The following is a 21,110-nucleotide window of genomic DNA, read 5'->3' on the forward strand; positions in this document are numbered from 1 at the left end:
AGTGGCATGGACATATATACACTACCAAATGTAAAATAGATAGCTAGTGGGAAGCAGCTGCATAGCACAGGGAGATCAGCTCGGTGCTTTGTGACCACCTAGAGGGGTGGGATAGGGAGGGTGGGAGGCAGATGCAAGAGGGAGGAGATATGGGGATATATGTATACATATAGCTGATTCACTTTGTTATAAAGCAGAAACTAACACACCATTGTAAAGCAATTATACTCCAATAAAGATATATAAAAAAACCCACAATGAGATGTCGCCTCACACCTGTCAGAATGGCCATCATCAAAAAGTCTAAGAATAACAAATGTTGGCAAGGATGTGGAGAAAAGGGAACCCTTGTACACTGTTGGTGGGAATGTAAATTGGTGCAGCCACTGTGGGAAACAGTATGGAGGTTTCTCAAAAAACTAAAAATAAAACTACCATAAGGACTTCCCTGGTGGTGCAGTAGCTGAGAATCCACCTGCCAATGCAGGGGACACGGGTTCGAGGCCTGGTCCAGGAAGATCCCACATGCCGCGGGGCAACTAAGCTTGTGCGCCACAACTGCTGAGCCTGTGCTCTAGAGGCCACGAGGCACAACTACTGAAGCCCGCGCACCTAGAGCCCGTGCTCCACAGCAAGAGAAGCCACTGCAGTGAGAGGCCTGCCTACCACATTGAGGAGTAGTCCCTGCTCGCTGCAACTAGAGCAGCAACAAAGACAAAACACAGCCAAAACAAACAAACAAACAAAAACAAAACTACCATATGACCCAGAAATTTCATTCCTGGGTATATATCCAAAATAACCAAAAACACTAATTTAAATGGTACATGCACCCCAGTGTTTATAGCAGCATTATTTACAATTGCCAAGATATGGAAGCAATCTAAGCGTCCATCAACAGATGAATGGTTAAAGAAGATGTGGTGTGTATACACAATAGAATATTACTCAGCCATAAAAAAATTAAATTTTGCCATTTGCAGCAACATGGATAGACTTGGAGGGTATTAAGCTAAGTGAAATAAGTCAGACAAAGAAAGACAAATACTGCATTATATCACTTATATGTGGTATCTAAAATTTTTTTTAAGAAACATAGTGAATATGACAAAAAAGAAATAGACTCACAGATATAGAGAACAAACTAGTGGTTACCAGGGGGTAGAAGGAAGGGGGAGAGGTGAGACAGGGGTAGGGGATTAAGGGGTACCAACTACTATGCATAAAATAAATAAGCTACAAGGATATGCTGTACAACACAGGGAAGCTAGACAATATTTCATAATAACTGTAAATGGAGTATAACCTTTAAAAATTGTGAATCACTATGTCGTACACCTGAAACTTATATAATATCATACATCAACTATACTTCAACTTTAAAAAAGGCATTGCTTCAACCCAGAAGGTGTTCAGAAGACAGAGAACTTCTGTTGATGGCTCCATTTTCCTCCCCTCAGACTGATGGGAAAACCTCCTACCACCTATGACCTCCCCCCACCAGCATCTGAAAAGTCCTGGGGAGCCAGAGCAACTGGAAAGAACTAGGGAGTGGTGTGTGGATGAGCTGCGGGGGCCCTGATTTCTCTGACCAGGAATTCTCCACAAAGTGATCTGCTAAGTACCCAGACATTTTGTTTTTCGCCTAAAGCAAGTTCCAGAAATGTCAAGATTGTCCAGCAGGGAAGGCCCTGGAGTCCACCCTTCCCCAGACCATGAGCTCCCCCCACTTCAAGAGATAAAAGGAGGAGAAGGGTGTCAGGATTCACCAAACTTATTTATGGAGTGGATTACGACTTTATTGAATAAAACGGTGTGTAAGAAATGTCACATTTCTTTCCTTTCTTCCCAATCCAGATCTATCCTATCTGCTCTAATCTGGCTAGGTTGAAAGGGAATTCCATCTTGGTAATGACCGAAGCTCTCACCTGCCCTCCCACGGTCATATAAAGGTCCCAGGGGTCCTAGCAGGGAGGTCCCAGGTCTTCTGGTCACCATATCCTGGTTTGATATGCTCCTTGTTCTTATCTGCTGAGCCAGGGCATGGAGGTCACTCCCCAAGTCACAGCCCCAGCTGTGTTCCAGCAGATATTCTCCTCGAGGTCCTGCCACATCCCAGGGATGCTGTGCTCAGAACCTAAGTACTCCCGTCCCCTTCCCGGGCATGGGGGAAGCTCTCAGAATCTCATTCCAGTCTTCCTGTTTCTCCGTGCCCAGCACAGCTTGAGGCAGGGGTAAGCCTCAAATGGCCCCTCACTCTCAGCACCAGCCTTTAAACCCGGGCAAGAGGGGTGCCACGCTATACAGGGCCCACAAATCATGCATGTACGCACACTATACACACACACACACACACACACACACACACACACACACACACACTCGGGACACAATCCCCAGTGCTGGCACAGAGTCACCTGTAAACCCTAAACAGTCGCCTTACTAAAACCTATCAGGCCTCAGAGAAATGCCTGCCCTTGTCTTTTGCTCTGTGGCTTCAAAATAAAAGGTGGTGGAGACAGAATGCTTGAAGGGAGCTGGACACCACTGTGAAAAGTGGGGAGGAGTTGAGCACTGGAGGTGTCTAGGGTGGAGAAAAGACACGTTAGCTTGTCAAATGCACCCTCTTAAGTAGCATCAAAAGAATAGCTTTGTGCACAACAAAGTGTTGCTTCTCTATAGTTCGAAGTGTCCATTTTCTAGCTTCTCTTCTTGTTCCAGTTCATGGTCCCAATCTGTGACGTTCACAACAGGTGCATATGGCGGCTGAGGACCATTTTGTAATATTAAACAATTCATATTACTCTTCAGCCTGTGTATGTAAAGGTCTAGGGATAACATATTTGAAGTAATATACCAAATCATTTTTATGTTTACATTTATGGTAATTTACATTTTTGATAAATAGATATTAAAATTGGGTGCATTTGGGATACAATTCCCTTTAATTTCTCCAGATCCTTGAAAATAGGAGAACAAATCAGGATGACGAAAAAATAGAAAATCTGACAGAGGAAATCAGAAAAAAGGCTGAAAAGAGAAAAGAAATAGAAAATCTTTAGAGAAATGGACCGCTTATATTTTTTAGAAACAGGAAATGCTGAAAGTGAGCAGGTTTGCATGTCAAAATGCACTCATGTCATTATGAAAATGGACAGAAGACTAGATAAGCAGCCAACAGTCAAGATATACAACAATGACAAGGAAATACGTGTCAAGACTTGAAATATTATATGTCCAATATTTAGCCAAATATAATGATGCTTTTGATGGCACTAACAGTGCAATATTTATAGAAACAATGGGTAATTTTAAAGTTTAACAGAAATGATTTTGAAATGTGATGCTATAATGGACGAAACACGTAGTTTGGAAAAAAATTAAAGAAATAATCCCTCCCTAGGATGGAGAATTCAAAATGAGATTATTAATTTATGAGTAATAAAGTCAAAAAAACATACAAATATCCAATTCAACTAGATTGTACTAGGGAGGGACAAAATCATGGTGCATAACTAACATTTTTATACATATCATTGAGCTGCCAGAAGAAAACAAGGAAGTTGAAGTTAATGAATGTTTTTAACTGGTTTTGCAAATATTGTAAAAGATAATATTCTTGTTCTAAGTGAAGAACTAAAAAAAGTTTAAATTTTAGGCATTCATTGAAAGCAGAGATGCACACACTTTTTATATGAAGGGCTAGATAGTAAATATTTTAGTCTCTCTAGCCTAGACTGTGCTTGCAATCCTTCCAGCTCTTTCAGGCATAAAGGATAGGTTCCAGGATAGTACTGGGGTCAGCCTGTCCCAGACGGAAAACTTTAGGAAATGCTGAAAGAGATCACAGGATCCCCAGCCCAGGATGCCTAAACGGGTTCCTGTTTACAAACGAGCCCCGTTAAGGGGCTCCTGCAGACTCGGAGACCCCAACCTCAATTTCTCAACATCCTGTTTACCATCTGCCACTGGAAGGACAAAATTAGACATGTCTGTGGCACATGATATTTAATAATCTCTTATCGGTGCCGCATATTTTCGTTGTGAATATTTTAGGACTTTTATCATTTAACTGGATTCACATATCTTCTAAGGGATCCAAGCTATTTGATCAACAAAGTTGTCTTTACATTGTAAATTCAATGTAGAAGAGTTTCCTAGTTCTTTTATATTTTTAGGTTTCTTTCTGTGGTCCAACCCATCACCTTCATATTTCTAGAAGAAGAAACATAAAAAGAAAAAGAAAAAAGCCCTTGCAACTTCATAGGGGTGACTATAGCAGCACAGCATGCTGATATCCTAAAGAAAGCAGACAGCACAGTTCCAGGTAAAACTTAGAAAGTTGAGACTATATTTTACTCTATATTAATAAACTCTAAATAAAAAGTTATTTCTCTGATAACACAAAGTCTTCTTTGAAGCTGTGGAAGGGAGAGTGTGTGTGTGTGTGCTTGCTATTTTTATTTTTCTTAATGTACTGATAGGCTGGGCTGGGCTGGGATTGGATAGAGAACTTCAGAGAAAAAGAGTAGAAACCACTCAACTCTTGAAGTTTGCCTGCTGGTCTCCTAGCAACTGGCTTCTTGTCACAATCGAGCTGTGCAGGGACTCGGAACACTGTGAAGGGCCATGGATTCGCTTTCCCACTGGATAATGAAGTTGTTTGTAATTAATACAAACATTCCATTTAAGGGGTCATGAAGGAAAGAGGGAGAGTTTTCAGAATAAGTTTCCTTTTCTTTTTAAAAATTCTTTTCCATTGTGGTTTATTACAAGATATAGTTTCCTATATTATACAGTAGGTCCTTGTTGTATATCTCTTTTATATACGGTAGTGTATATATGTTATTCCTAATTTATCCCTCCCCCCCTTTCCCCTTTGGTAAACATAAGTTTGTTTTCTATGTCTGTTGGTCTGTTTCTGTTTTTTTGTAAATAAGTTCCTTTGTGTCATATTTTAGATTCCACATATAAGTGTTATGTGATATTTGTCTTTCTCTGTCTGATTGACTTTACTTGGTATGATAATCTCTGGGTCCACCCACGTTGCTGCACGTGGCATTATTTCATTCTTTTTTGTGGCTGAGTAGTCAGAACGAGCTTCTCTGGGTTGCTGTGTCTGCTGTTGTGACAAGAGAAGAGGTGTGTGTGAGGGTGATAGTTGGCTTAGTCCTTAGAGGAGCCGGAGTTGCTCATGCAGCCTCCTCCATGCACACGGGGGCCAGGCGGGCTACCTGAACGAGGAAGGAGGCAGGTGAGGCACTGGAGGGCAGGACCAGACTGGAGTGAGGCAGGTGAGGAGAGTGAGACATTGGGGTGAAAATGAAAGGAGGCATTCACTCTCTGGGTGATGATACAAATGCTGGCTCTGCACTCGTAGCCCCTGCTTACATTAAGCAACCCACTGACCCCATTCCAGGCTCTGCTGGAGGGGCATGTCCTGCCTCAGGACAGCATTTGCTTCTGAGACTATGAGCCCAGTTACCAGATCACTTGGTTTTTAAAGAAGCAACAGGAATCTAGGTGTGTGTGTGTGTGTGTGTGTGTGTGTGTGTGTGTGTGTGTGTGTGTGTGTGTGTATGTAAATCTCCCAATTTAAATATACAGTCTACTATATATAAAATAGATAATCAACAAGGACCTACTCTATAGCACAGGGAACTCTACTCAATACTCTGTAATAACCTATATGGGGAAATAAGCTGAAAAAGAATAGATATATGTGGGGACTTCCCTGGTGGTACAGTGGTTAAGACTCTGCTCCCAACGCAGGGGGCCTGGGTTCGATCCCTGGTCAGGGAACTAGATCCCGCATGCCACAACTAAAGATCCCTCATGCCACAGTGAAGATCCCGTATGCTGCCATCTGACACCCAGCGCAGCCAAATAAATAAATAAATACATACATAAATATTTTTAAAAAAGAATAGATATATGTGTATGTATAACTAAATCACTTTGTTATACACCTGAAACTAACACAATATTGCAACTCAAATATACTCTAATAGAGAATTTTAAAATAAATAAATAAATAAATAAAATTTGCTTATTTTTCTTCAAAAAATAAAATAAAAATATTTTTATGCAAATGTTTTTCGTTCCCTTGGGACACATGAGGACCAAAATTTGAATCATGACCCTTTGCTTAAATCTCTTCTAAGCAGACTTTGCTTTTAAAAACTCTTTTTTTTTTTTTCAGTTTGCGGTACGCGGGCCTCTCACTGTGGCGGCCTCTCCCGTTGCGGAGCACAGGCTCCGGACGTGCAGGCTCAGCGGCCATGGCTCACGGGCCCAGCCGCTCCGCTCCGCGGCATGTGGGATCTTCCCGGACTGGGGCACGAACCCGCGTCCCCTGCATCGGCAGGCGGACCATCAACCACTGCGCCAGCAGGGAAGCCCAAAAACTCTTTTCTTATCCCATTCCTAAAGGCATGCACTCCCCTTCAGGCAGGATGATGACTCAGGAGTGTGAGAAGCATCAGAGCCTTTTCAGTCCCACAGCTCAGTCTGTGAGCTATGCCCCACCAGACACGGGGGTTCAGCACTCTAACACCTCTCCCCACACTGAGTGCAGATCCTTAGTGGAGGGCTGTGGTGGACAGGGGAGACCAGGGCTGTTGCGGAGCACAGGCTCCGGACGTGCAGGCTCAGCGGCCATGGCTCACGGGCCCAGCCGCTCCGCTCCGCGGCATGTGGGATCTTCCCGGACTGGGGCACGAACCCGCGTCCCCTGCATCGGCAGGCGGACCATCAACCACTGCGCCAGCAGGGAAGCCCAAAAACTCTTTTCTTATCCCATTCCTAAAGGCATGCACTCCCCTTCAGGCAGGATGATGACTCAGGAGTGTGAGAAGCATCAGAGCCTTTTCAGTCCCACAGCTCAGTCTGTGAGCTATGCCCCACCAGACACGGGGGTTCAGCACTCTAACACCTCTCCCCACACTGAGTGCAGATCCTTAGTGGAGGGCTGTGGTGGACAGGGGAGACCAGGGCTGTGGTGACCGGGGAGACCAGGGCTGTGTTGACGGGGTGACCAGGGCTGTAGGGGGGGTGAAAACTTGGTGACCAGGGCTTGCCGCCAGTATTTATAGAAGTGAAGAGTCCAATGAGGAAAAAGACTGCAGAAGGAAGGGCATATTGAGGGTTCACATTTGGTGGGTGGGGCAGGGTGAGCAGCGGTTTAGCCGAGGGCATAGGCAAACTTGTGAAGCTGAGTTCTGCTTCTGGGTAGGCTAGAGTAGGTCATGGCACACCAACTCACTTACTGACAAAGAGCAGAGAAAACTGGATAAATTACAAAAGTCATATTTTTAATGGCATCAAAGAGTTGAGGAAGCTACAAGGATAAATGGACTAATATTTCAGAAAGGGGAGAACTGTCTGGAGCTGAGTGGACAGTTGGCTGCCCTTTATTTCCCTGGGTCATTTTCTGATTCTGGGCTGGGCTGAGCACCACGCCAGGGAGGGAGCAGCAAAACTCTCGGGGGCCCTGAGGGGTTGCACTGCTCAAAGCGGTGTCTCCAACTCATGGCTAGCTTCCCCCAGAAAACTTTTCTGAATCTGAGGCTGTGAGGGTGACAAAAGAGTTAGGTGACAAGTTTTAAAAGGCAGAGTGAAATATGCTATGGTCTAGGGGTGCTGAAGAAACTAAAATGGCCAGGTGGAAATGAACTGAAAACAAAAAGGCAACTGATGAAAGCTATAGGGAGAGGGGTACACTGACACCGAGATTCCATAGGCTCTTTTTACCTGGGGTCACTTATGAATTCTGGAAGCTGCTAGAACCTGGGAGTCGAGGCTTGCCTCTAAGTCTGCAGCTAGAGGTGGAGGGCTTATGATATTTCTGAGAAACTGGGGTGATACAACTGAAGACTAGGGGACCTCAGACAGATGGCTGGGCTCCCTCTCAGGATATGTACTAAATTTTGAATCTGTATGAGGTGAGATGTTAAAAAAGCTAAGCTGAAAACCTGTGAAGGGCAGAGCTCTCCTGTAGTCTTCAGGTGAAGGAGCCAAAGACCTGCCAGGCTCTAACTGAAAACTCTGCAGAGTCACACCCTAGGCACAGGGTAAGCTGGAGGTAGACCGAGTGTTGCCAAAACTCTTACCAAAATCTCATCCAAGGCCTGATTCAGCTCAACCTCTGATGGACAGTCTCCTGCCTGATGCCTAACAGAGGAAAAGGGGAAGATAACATCATTTGGAGCCTTTACAGATCTTTCATCAAAATGTCTGGCATCTAATAAAAAATTACCAAACATGTGAAAAGCAAGATTGTACGACAGATAACTAAATTAAAAACCTAGACAATAGAAATAAACCCATAGATGGTCCAGATAGTAACGGATAAGAACTTTTAAATAGCTATGATTAATATACTCAAGAAAGTAGAGAAAAGGATGGACAAAAGAGATGACAGAATAGAGAATTTCACCAGACATTTGGAATAGAATCTATAAAAAAAGAATCAAATGGACATTCCAGATCTGGAAAATACAATATTTAAACTTGAGAACTCAATGAATGGGTTTAATGTCAGATTGTGAACATAATTTACTAACTAGTTGGAAGACAGCCTACTAGAAAATATTCAAAATAAATATACAGAAGAAAAATATGAAAAAGTAAACATCAACAGTGTGACATGTGGGGTCACTGGAGTCTCAGGAGAGAAAGAGGGAACGGAAAGAAACAATAGTTAAAGGGGTTATGCTTAAAAATTTCCCAAACTGATGAAAGACAGATTCCCTCCCACAGATTCAGAAAGCTCAGCAAACCCCAAGCAAGATAAATACAAACTTGTGGGGCCCTTCTGTGCTGTTTTTAGATCCTGAACTGAGTACAATAAGAAGTAAGGGCTTAGACTTAGAGAAATAGAAATATTTATTCTGGGGTATTGACCACCTTTGGTTAGAAAACTGACATATTTCACAAACTCCCTATGACTACTCCCCATTTCCCAAGGCACTTTGGACACTGAAACTGCCCTGCTTTGCTGTTGTTTTTTCTCTACTTGGAATTCTCCCTCTCATCTGCCTGTTGAATCTCTGTTTGTCCTTCAAGACCTGAGGCATGTAATGCTTATCACTGCTGATCATTTTGAGGTTGAGGGGAGGGCACACTCGCTATACTCACCAGGAGGAAACAGTGCTGCAGAAACACCACTGGCCCCTCTCTTTTCCTCTTGACTGTATCTCCTTATGGAAGGAGGCATGATTTATTTGACTGGACCATTGGAGAAAAGTTATATTTCTCTATTCAGTGAGGCTAACAGGCTAAAATCGCCCCTACACGTGGCCTTTCTCTCTCTTCTGCATTCAACTTTTGTGCCACAGTCCACAACCCAGCCTGCTGCTGGCTCAGAGTCTGCCCTACTCACCTGGTTTTCTCATGAACTCCCTGTGTGCAGGTACTGAAGTCTAGACTATGAGAGAAATGTGAAGATGTTTTTCACCCACAGCCCCAAGCTTCATTCTCGAAGCCATTTTTTTTTTTTTTTTTTTTGCGGTACGCAAGCCTCTCGCTGCCGTGGCCTCTCCCGTTGCGGAGCACAGGCTCCGGACGCACAGGCTCAGCGGCCATGGCTCACGGGCCCAACCGCTCCGCGGCACGTGGGATCTTCCCGGACCGGGGCACGAACCCATGTCCCCTGCATCGGCAGGCGGACTCTCAACCACTGCGCCACCAGGGAAGCCCCCAAGAGACTATCTTGAGCGTGGCATAATCTTTCCAAGTCTCAGGATCATGATTCAGGATAGGAATTCTGTTTCTACAGAACAATAAACTCCCAAGTGGCTATTGAGATATAAGTCTCCTTGCATCTGCATTAAGTGATGGCTGTGATTTTCAAGTTCAGGGTTTTCTACCTTCTTCCTTTCTGTTATCTGATGCTTATGATATCCAATTGGGGCTAACCTCCAACCACCAGTTAGCTACCTCTCGTGTTTTGGGGGCAAGAAAACCAGCTAGCTAGCACTGTCATAACTATGTGTTAAAAAAACAGTAAAAAGATTCTGATTGATTGAGAAGCGCTTTTATAGAATCCAGAGCCTGGGTTTAGAGCATAGACATGACAGCCACAGTGATCTACTCTGCTGGGTGGTTCCTGCATCTATCACCCCCATTAGGTGTTGGGGGTGGTGAGGAGATAACAGCAAGAAGCAAAAGAGAAGGTGAAACTCCTGGCTCTGGAGGAGGCTGATTTCTTAAAGAGATAACAAGCATGGAAGAGGGGGAGGGGGACCAGGGAGGGTGAAAAGACAGCTGTTGAAACCACTTACAGGGGAAAAATCTGATTTGTTGTGCTTTTATTGATGAGCTCACACTTAGCAGTGACTCTGAATTAATTTACCTTAAACATCTTAAATACAGCACGACAATATAGTTTAGCACCATGAGCTGAGCAATCAGCCTTTCTAGACTGAGCTGGATTAGGAATTAAAACAGAGTCTTCTAAGGAATTTAACACAGAAGGAATTTGGCTTATTTTGTAAAGCAACACAATTTTTAATAACTCTTCTTACTAATTACTAGAGAAATGAGTACCAGCTTTGGAATCACTTAGGTAGTTTGGGCCAACATCAGATATATTCAGATGTTTACTCCATTCCCACATTGGATTATATGTGTTTTGGGAAAGATGTGTGTGGGCACTTCCTATCAACAGTGTTATACACAAAGCAGTAAAAGTAAGGGAATAACATACAAGATTTTATTTCTCCTTTGTATTTATATCAAAAACTTTTTTGATTCATATAAAAATGTTATTGTAGTTTTCTTTGGATTTTTATTGACAATTTATTGACAAGTGTAGCTTGGTGTGTTTTTATTTAATTGAGAAAAATCATTCTCTTGTGAGTCTCTCTTAGTTATGTAAATATAAAGAAGGTTGGCCTCATGAATCTAGAGTTAGGGATAACAAGATTCCTGAGTTTTTCAAGGGCCCTGGAAAAAGCTACCTTATCCCATGTTATGCAGAGTTGATTTCCAAGGAGGAAATGAACTGATGCAATAGTCCTTGTGTTTGCCTTCTTTCTTTTTTTTAAAAAAAATCTTTATTGAGATAGAATTCACACGTCATATGTCTTAGTTTGCTTGGGCTGCTATAACAAGATAGATGGGTAGCTTAAATAACAGGTATTTATTTTTCACAGTTCTGGAGGTTAGGAAGAACAAGATCAAGGTGCTGGCAGATTTAATTCTTGGTGAGGGCCTCTTCCTGGCTTGTATACAGCACCTTCTTGCTGTATGCTCACATGGCCTTTCCTGAGTGCATGCATGTGGAGAAGGGATCTCTCCATCTTCCTTATAAGGGCACTAGTCCCGTCATGAGGGTCCCACGCTCATAACCTAATTTAAACCTAATTATCTCCCAAAGGCCCACCTCCAAATACTATTACGTTGGGGGTTAGGGCTTCAACATATGAATTTGGGTGGGGGACACAAACATTCAGCCCATAACACCATACAATTCACCCATCTAAAGTATACAATTCAATGAATTTTCATATACGCACAGATATGCACAACAATCGTCACAGTCAACTTTGGAACATTTTTCTTATCTCATAAAGAAACCCCATACTCCTTAGCTATCATCCCATTCTCCCCCAGTCCTCGGTCCTAAGCAACTGCTAATCTACTTTCTGTCTCTATAGGCTTGCTTATTTTGTACATTTCATATGAATGGAATCACATAATATGTGGTCACTGGTGTCTTAGATAAGTGGTCTGGTTGAGGGTCTCTCATGAAATTGCAGTAAAGATGTTGGCTGGGGCCTACAGTTATCAGCCTGAAGACTTGACTGTACCTGGAGGATTCACTTGAAAGATGGCTCACTCACATGACCATTGGCAGAAGGCCTCAGTTCCTCACCACTCAGACCTCTCCATAAGACTGCTAGAGTGTCCTCACGATATGGCAGGTGGCTCCTCATACAGCAAATGACCTGAAAGAAAATAGAGGAAACTGAATTAAATTTTATGATTTAAAGTCTCAGAAGTCACGCACACCATCACCACATTCTATTTGTTAGAAGTGGGTCACTAAATCTACACTCAAGGGGAGAAGGATAGGTTCCACTTCTTGAAAGGAAGATCAAGGAATATGTGGACAAATTTATAACTCATCACAGAAATATTGCTGGATTAAAGATCAACGAAAAAACCAATACCAGTTTTTATACCACCAACAATTAACTAGAAGATGTAAGAACAACAACAACAACAAAGCATGCTATCTACAATAGTATCAAAAATAAAAAGTTTCGGGGGCTTCCCTGGTGGCGCAGTGGTTGCGCGTCCGCCTGCCGATGCAGGGGAACCGGGTTCGCGCCCTGGTCTGGGAGGATCGCGCGTTTGGAGCCTGTGCTCCGCAACGGGAGAGGCCACAACAGAGGGAGGCCCGCATACCACAAAAAATAAAAATAAAAAAAAAAATAAAAAGTTTCTAAAAATTAACCAAGAATACCAAGTCTTCTATAAGGGCTATAGGGGAAGATCCGATAAATGGAGAGATATCCTATGTTCTAGAATGGGACAACAATCCATTCCCCAGTTATCTAAAAATTTGCTATCAAAATGAAGATTCAATTTGAACTTTTTGAGAATATTGATAAGCTTATGATAAAATTTATATGGAAAAAAGTCAAAGTCTACCAATAGGTAAGATAGTTTTAAAAAAGAAGCATAAAGAGGGGTACTTCCCCTACCAAATACAGAACACATCACAGAGTTATAACAAAAACAACAACAACAAAAAACCCATAAACAGTGTGATATTGACACAAGCACAGTCAAATGGACTATTGAAACAGAAGAGAGAGCTCAGCAAGACCCCAAGGTATAGGAGAACTTAATATGAGATAAACATGGAACCACATGTCAATGAGGACTGACTGGCTTGTCTGTCAAATGGTACTGAGAAAAATAACAACTATATGGTGAAAATACATTGGATGTCTACCTAACACCACATAAAAAGATGCACTCAAGATGGAAAAAAATAACTAAATATAAAAGTTTATACAGTTAACAGGAAAAAATATCAACAATATTGTTTTGAACTAAGAGCGTAAACCATAAGACAAAAATTTTATTTGTCTAAATAAAAATTAAGTATTTATTTTCAACAAAATAAATCATCGATGTCTTTTGATAGAATGACAGAAGATATCTGCGGTGTTTAAAACTGAAAAGGGATTAATATCTAGAACATTGCTTGTCAAATTTTAATAGGGATTCTAATTCCTTGGGGGATTTTGTTAAACTGCAAATTCTGATTCTGTAGGTCTGGGGTGGGGCCCTGAATTCTGTACTTTTAACAAGCTCCCAGCTGATGCCAATGCTTCTGAATAGCAAGGATCTAGAGTATATAAAAAACTTCCAAACCATCAAGAAAATGACAGAAACCCTAATACAAAATGGACAAAGGTCATGAGAACATGATTTAAAGAGGAAACCCAAAAGGCCATCAAACATATGAAAAGAGCCTCAAACTCATTAATTATAAGATAAATGCAAATTAAAACAATAACAAAATATTATTTTACATATATCAGGGTGTCAAAAATTAGGAAGACTGATAATGCCAATTATTAGCATAAAGTTTGGGAATATAGAAATACTCATGCATTGCTGGTGGGATGGTAGACTGGCATAGCCATTTCTCTGAGTAGTCTAGCACTATTTGGTAAATTTAAATATAAATTCACACCATATGTATAGGCGATCTACTCCTGGTTACATTTTCCAAAATAATTCTCACATAGGTTCATAAGGAGACATGCTTATTTATGAGAATGTTTATTAGAGCATTATTTATGGTGCTAAGGAATTGAAGGCTCTCTAGAGGTCCATACCTAAGAGAGTGGACAGATACCCACTTTAGAACATACACCAAGTTTATGGATCAAAAATCTTAATGTCTTTAAGATGACAATACTCACGTAATTGATGTACGGATTCAACACAATCTCTATTAAAATCCCAGCTGCCTTTTCTGCATAAATAGACAAGCTGATCCTAAAATTCATATGGTAATGTAAAGGACCTAAAATAGCCAATTGTGCCAGACATGGGAATTTTTAGCATGGTGGAGTGAGGAGTTGGGCAAATCTAACAACTAACATCTTACTCAATGGTGAAAGACTGGATGCTTTTCCTCTAAGATGAGGAACAAAACAAGGATATTCTATCTTGCCACTTCTATTCAACATTGTACCAGAGGTTCTAGCAAGAGCAATTAGGCAAGAAAAATAAATTAAGGGCATCCAGATTGGAAAGAAAGGAGTAAAACCATCTTTATTTGCAGACAACATGATCTTCTATATAGAAAATCCTAAAGAATCCACTTAAAAAACTATGTGAATTAATAAATTAGTTCAGCTAGAGAAGGCCCTCGCACGGAAATGAAGACCCAACACAGCCAAAAAAAAAAAAAAAAAAAAGAATGCAATTCCATTTACAATGGCATTAAAAATATTAAAATATTTAGGAATAAATTTCATAAAAAGAGTGCAAAACTTATACTCTGAAAATTACAAAACATTGTTGAAAGAAGTTAAAAGGAGACCCAAGTAAGTGGAAAGACATTCCATGTTCATGGATCAGAAAATTTAATAGTGCTCAGATGGCAGTACTACTCAAATTGATCTACAGATTCAATGCAATCCCTATCAAAATCCCAGCCAGCTTCTTTGCAAAAATTGACAAGCTGATTTTAAAATGTGTATGGAAATTCAAGGGGCACAGAATAGCAAAACAATCTTGAAAAAGAACAAAGTTTGACAGTTTCTGATTTCAAAACTTACTATAAAGCTATAGTAATCGAGACAGTGAAGTACTGATAAAGATAGACATAGTGGTCAACAGAATGGAAATGAGAGAAAATTTGTCACAGGTATAGTCAACAGATTTTAAACAAGGGTACCAAGGCAATTCAATGAGTAAAGAATGATCTTTTCGATAAATGGTACTGGGAAAACTGGATATCCACATGTAAAATAATTAATTTGGATACCTACCTCACACCACATGGAAAAATGAATTCCAAATGGAACAAGACCATTTTAGGATAAGCCAAAACTATACTATTCTTAGAAGTAAACATAGGCATAAATCTTCATGACCTTCGATTAGGCAATAGCTTCTTAGATATGACACCAAAGGCACAAATAACAAAAGAAAAAAATGCATATATTGGACATTATCAAAATTAAAAACTTGCATTCATCAAAGGACATCATTAAGAAAGTGAAAAAATCTATAGAATGAGAGAAAACTTTTGGAAATCATGTATCTGAAAGGGGTTTTGTATTCAGAATATAGAAAGGATTCTTACAGCTCAGTAATAACCCAATTTAAAAATGGGCAAAGATCTAAACAGATATTTGTCCAAAAAAGATATATAAATGGCTAATAAGCATATGAAAAGATATTCAACATCATTGGCCATCTGAGCAATGCAAATCAAAACCACAGTGAGATAGCCACTCAAATAACCACAATATTTGAGTAACAAATATTAGTAAGGATGTGGAGAAGTTGGAACCTTAATATAATGCTAGTGGAAATGTAAAATGTTACAACTATTTTGGAAAGCAGTTTGGTGATTTCTTAAAAAGCTAAGTATATACTTTCCATATGGCCCATTTATTCCATTCCTAGGTATTTACTCAAAAGAAATGAAAGCAGTCTGTTCACACAAAGACTTGTAAGCAAATCTGTAGAGACAGGAAATAGATCAGTGTTTGCCTGGGGCTGGAGGTGGGAATAGGTATTGACTACAAGTGGAATGAGTGAACTTTTGTAGTGTTGGAAATGTTTTAAAATTGAATTTTTGTGATGGTTACACAGATCTATAAATTTAGTTAAAGGCATTGACCTATATAAGTATAATGACTGAATTTAATGGTATGGAAATTATACTTCAATAAAACTGTTTAAAAAATAACCAGCAAGTGGTAGGAGGTATGGATAAATCAAGATTGGCAGTGTGTTGAAACTTGCTGAATCTCAATGATTGGTAATGGGGTTTCATTACACTATTCTTTCTATTTTTGCATATATTTGAAAATTTTCATAATACAAAGTAAAAAACAAAACAAAACAGTAATGTTTTAGGAAAGTTTTGTAGCCAAATAACTTAGTGATGGGAAAAGTCTATCTGATGGTAAGGCTATTCAGAAAGAAATTGCACACTGAGACATTGCGCACATCTCTAAATGTATAAATTCATACTAAGCATTTGAGTTGTCTTTATTCAACTACTGTTAAAAAAGAGATAAATTTAAAAAATCTGTATCACAATGCCCACAGCTCTGTATCCCCCTAAAACACGTTGCTAGCACTCAGCATCCCAAGATTGGGATGCTAGTGCTCGACAAACAAGATTTTCCGTTGAATGACCCCAGATAGTCTCTGCAGGTTGCCTGGCAACAAGCCATCTGTGATCAGTATAAGGGGCTGCACCCAGTCTGGACTTCCCACAAGGTCTCCAGGTGCTATCAGCATAGGTCTGCAAACTCCCTGGACAGTTGGAGCTTATGCTCAGACTCTTTTCTCCAGTTTGTGAGGCTGTTCTCTGGCTACCCTATAAAAATGCAAAACAACAGAGGGAAAGTTTCCAGATGGAGCACAAGGCAAGGTACATCCATCTGTGCCTTGGCTGCTGAACTTTCCTTGGGATAATGAGAGCTTGGTGGTGGGGGACGCATGTCTCCTCGTACTGCTTGTAAGTTTACTCCCAAATTCTGCTTTGTATCTACACCCTGTCACATGTAGTATATTCCTTCATCCACATTCCACAGGTGAGGCCCAACATGGAGAACATACAGCTTCTTACTGCCATTTTGAAATAGTCAAAGAGATCAGTTAGGTCATTTTGGGTGTGGGAGACATGGCTCCTGGGGGCAATGGCAGGCCACCTGGCTGAGCTGGGATTGTGACCTTGTGGTCAGAGATTTATGCCCATGGACTGCAGGAGTCACAGAGCAGTGGTTCAGACATAAAAGGAGAGGCAAGGGAAGACAAGGCTACCCATAATTCTATTCCTTTGCTTCGCTGGAATTCCTTCTGAAGAACAAGAAGGAAGAGACAAAAGAGGTCTCTCCTAGGCCACCATCAGAGGGACTGGGTTATCGTAACCACTTAGATCTGAAATCTATTAATATGCAGGGTTGCAACCAGGGTCATTTTGTCAGGAGAAGTGTGAGTCAGGCTCCCTCCTTCATTACCACCCTCGGTCAGAGGAGTCCTGAGAAGTGTGCTCATTTACAGGACAGGAAGGGGCTGAACAAGGGAAGTTAAGGGAAACCAAGAGGTGGTTAATGCAAGCTCCCCCGCTGCCAAATGAATTGCCTGGAACCTGTCTAATTCCTGAATTGGTTGCCAGGGGAATCAGGTCCTCATACCTGCAGAAAGGACGTTCCTCTGAGACCTTGCATGTGGAATCCTACTGATGTAGCCACAGCCATTTGAGACACTTTGCAATTTTGTTGTCATTATGTGATAAACCTGGGCATTATGAGGCACTCTCAACAATGCACCCTGGACTCAGAGTCTGCCAGATGAGTTAACAGAGACAGAGGTTTCCAAGAAGAAGATATTCCTAACCTTGTTCCATGCCTGGATGGGTGTGGGGTGGGGAAGTATTGTGAGAGATAAGGATTTTAGCTGCTTATATATACCATATACCATGTCTCAAGGGAAAATATGGAGTTAAGGGGCCTAATAGGGGCCATGTCTGGCAGCTATGGAAAGAAAGGGGGTTGAAGAAGGGGGTAAGCAAAAAGAGGGGAAGACGCAAGGGCCAGACTCTTATAAGACAATATGGTTGTTGGCCAAAGGGTTTGTTACTGAGGAAGCAGACTGACTGGTCACCCAGTCTTAATCTGTGAAAAATAGAGACAGGCAGGTTTCAGAGGTCTGAGGCGCTGTGGGCTCTGCGATCCCCCTTCCTTCCTGGGTCAGGGGCCTACGAGGTCCCTAAGGGGCTATATAAGTCTCCAGGCTGACCCTGGAACAAGTGACCTCTGGCCCTGAGGCCTCTTTTAGCTGCTCCTGGGCCCCGCCTGCAGTAACAGAGAAGATAGAAGCCACAGGCACAGTTGTAGGGGGTGGGGGTGGTGGCTGGAGAGACATCCTGCCCCAGACATGTTGCAGCTATGGGGTTTTTGGGGGGATAAAACATTGTGTGTCGGGGTCCTCTAGGGGCTTCTGGTTTCTTGAGCTCATGTATTGCTCCTTTCCTCTCCTCATTCCCAGGACGCCTGCTGTAGCTGGAGTGATCTCCATGATAGACAAGTCCTGGTTTACGCTGGGGAAAGAGTGATGCCCAGATGGGCTTTGTTACGTTGGTCAGTGAGAACAGTTACAGTGACAACAGTAATAGCTAACCTTGCCTGAGTGCTCTCTAGATGGGAGGCCCTGTTCTGAGGACCACACATGCTAACTCATTAATCCTCACAATCTCGCCGTGATCATCTCTGAACATCTCCACATTACACATGAGGAAACTGAGACACAGAGAAGTTAGTCATCAGTCCAGGGCAATGCAGCTAGTGAGGAGCCTCTGGTCACATGGATGGACAGACACGTGAAGGACACGCAGACTTCAGATTATGTACCTGTGCTGCTTCCTTCCATACCTCACCTCTGCTGGTTATCAGAAAGGCTGGGGCAGTGAGCAGAGTGGTATGGGGTGAAAGTAAACTATGGAGTCAGATGGCCTGAGTTCAAATCCTGGATCTGCTACTTAAGAGTTGGTCCACAGCAAGTTACTTAGGCTCTTTAAGTCTCAGCTTCCTCATCCTTAACAAGCGGATGGTTATACTCGTACCTACCTCATAGGTTGTTATCAGTATTAAATGGGGTAACATGTTAATTCTAGTGACCAGGCTGGATATTGGAGCTACAACCCACGCATTGTATGACTATATTCTATCCATATATCTCTATATATCCAGGCAGCGGGAAGAAGGAAGGTGGGAAGGACTAAAAGGTGCTCTCTCTGTTTAAAGGGACCCTCCAGGAAGTCCTACACCACTTTCCTGCTCACATCTCACAGGCCAGGACGTAGTCCCACGGCCACTCTAGGCACAAAGGAGGCTGGGAAATACATGGTGGCCCTGAATCCAGGTTCTGATTCCCCGGAGGAGGGCATAATGGATGAGGAGGTAGGGAGATAGCAATCTCTGCCACACTCTTCCAGACACGTGGAAGCGCTCAGAGGAAAATTCATCATGGAGGTGGGCGATGCATTTGATTTTACATTCGTAGTGGAAACTTCTAGTTGCTTACTCAATCAACACCCATCCTCATTGCCTCCCTTTCCAGAAGAATCCCCATTTTGGGGATGTGGGGGATGCGATTTTGAGAAAAAGGCTGTTTTCTTCACTTCCCTTGTATAAAGTGGAGCCACATGATCCACTTCTGGTCTTTGAAGCATAAGCTTGGTATTTCCGGGAAACCCTTTGCTTCTTAGATAGAGATTCTGGAGTTTCCTTTCCTTCTTCTTCCTGCTCAGAATATGGACTTGATGGCTAAAGACGAAGCACAACCTTGAGACCAAAAGGGAAAGGCCAAGTGAATAGAGGAGACCTTAGTCCTAAAATCCTGAAGCCTCTCAACTAATGTTGGTGACCATGGACCTGGACCTCTTGTGTAAGAAAAGAAACCTAGGTGTTTAAGCCACTACTGGTTGGCTTTCCATTTCATGCAGATCATAATACACTCATGGATACACTTTGTCTAGGAAAGAACCAGTCATTGTCAACCTCATCCATGGGACCAGAACCCTTGCCAGCGGACACCATGGCACAAATCCATCCCAACTGCTGCTGCCCTGCCAGTATTGGGTGGAGGGGAAAAAAATAAGACTGAGACACAAACATTTGCAAGGCGCAGAAGGGACTGATGAGATTAAAATGGATTATTTTGGTAGGGAGTTCTCGATATTTGGAAGAAGAAGGGGAAGAAGTGGGGGAAGAGGGCAACATAGGGGAAGGCGCTGTATGGAGATTCATTCTCTCCCTCTCTTCTCTCTTTCTCCCCACCGTCTCGCAGTCTCTGTTTTTCACACCTCCAGCTCCTTTCTAGTTGCCATCCTCCTAGTACAGAATTCTTGTAACTTTCTTGGGACTTCCCTGGTGGTCCAGTGGTTGAGACACCATGCTCCCAACGCAGGGGGCCTGGGTTCGATCCCTGGTCAGGGAACCAGATCCCACAGGCCAAAACTAAAATTTCCCGCGTGTCGCAACTAAAGATCCTACATGCTGCAACGAAGATCTCCCATGTCGCGACTAAGACCTGGCGCAGCCAAATTTAAAAAAAAAAAAAAAAAAGAATTCCTATAACTTTCTTTTTTTCTTTATAAAAAATTTTTTAATTAATTAATTAATTAATTTTTGGCTACATTGGGTCTTCGTTGCTGCGCGCGGGCTTTCTCTAGGTGCAGCGAGTGGGGGCTTCTCTTGTTGCGGAGCAGGGCTCTAGGCATGCAGGCTCAGTAGTTGTGGCATGTGGGCTCAGTAGTTGTGGCTCATGGGCTTAGTTGCTCCGCAGCACGTGGGATCTTCCCGGACCAGGGCTCGAACCTGTGTCCCCCTGCATTGGCAGGCGGATTCTTAACCACTGACGGAAGTCCCCTATAACTTCCCCAAGCATTTTAATTCTCCATCCCCTCAGTGCATTTTTATAAACTGATTAAATTGCTGTAATAGTCCAGGTGATTAAGGTGAAGAACAAAGGAATAAACTTAAGAAACTTAAAAATTCCTCTGTGGGGACATATACAAGACTTGAACAAATGGAAAAGACAAAATATTTCCGTATAAGAAAACTAAAGACATCAATTTTATCTAAGATGATTTATGCCACGATCCTGGTTTAAAAAGAAATATTAACTGGATATTATTGAGAAATGGGCAAACTGGTGACAAGATTCATATGGAAAAATAAGTGGGTAATGGAGCCAGACTAACTCCATCCTAATCTGCTGATGGAAAAGGAAGAAAGTAAACAGGTGTTGGTAAGACTTGGCTTTTTGCACATGACTCACATCTGCAGTGCTGCATTCAGTTGGCAAGAACTAGTCACCTAGTCACCTGG

The sequence above is a fragment of the Physeter macrocephalus genome, chromosome 11 (assembly GCF_002837175.3).
Source record: "Physeter macrocephalus isolate SW-GA chromosome 11, ASM283717v5, whole genome shotgun sequence".
Classification (NCBI taxonomy): Eukaryota; Metazoa; Chordata; class Mammalia; order Artiodactyla; family Physeteridae; genus Physeter; species Physeter macrocephalus.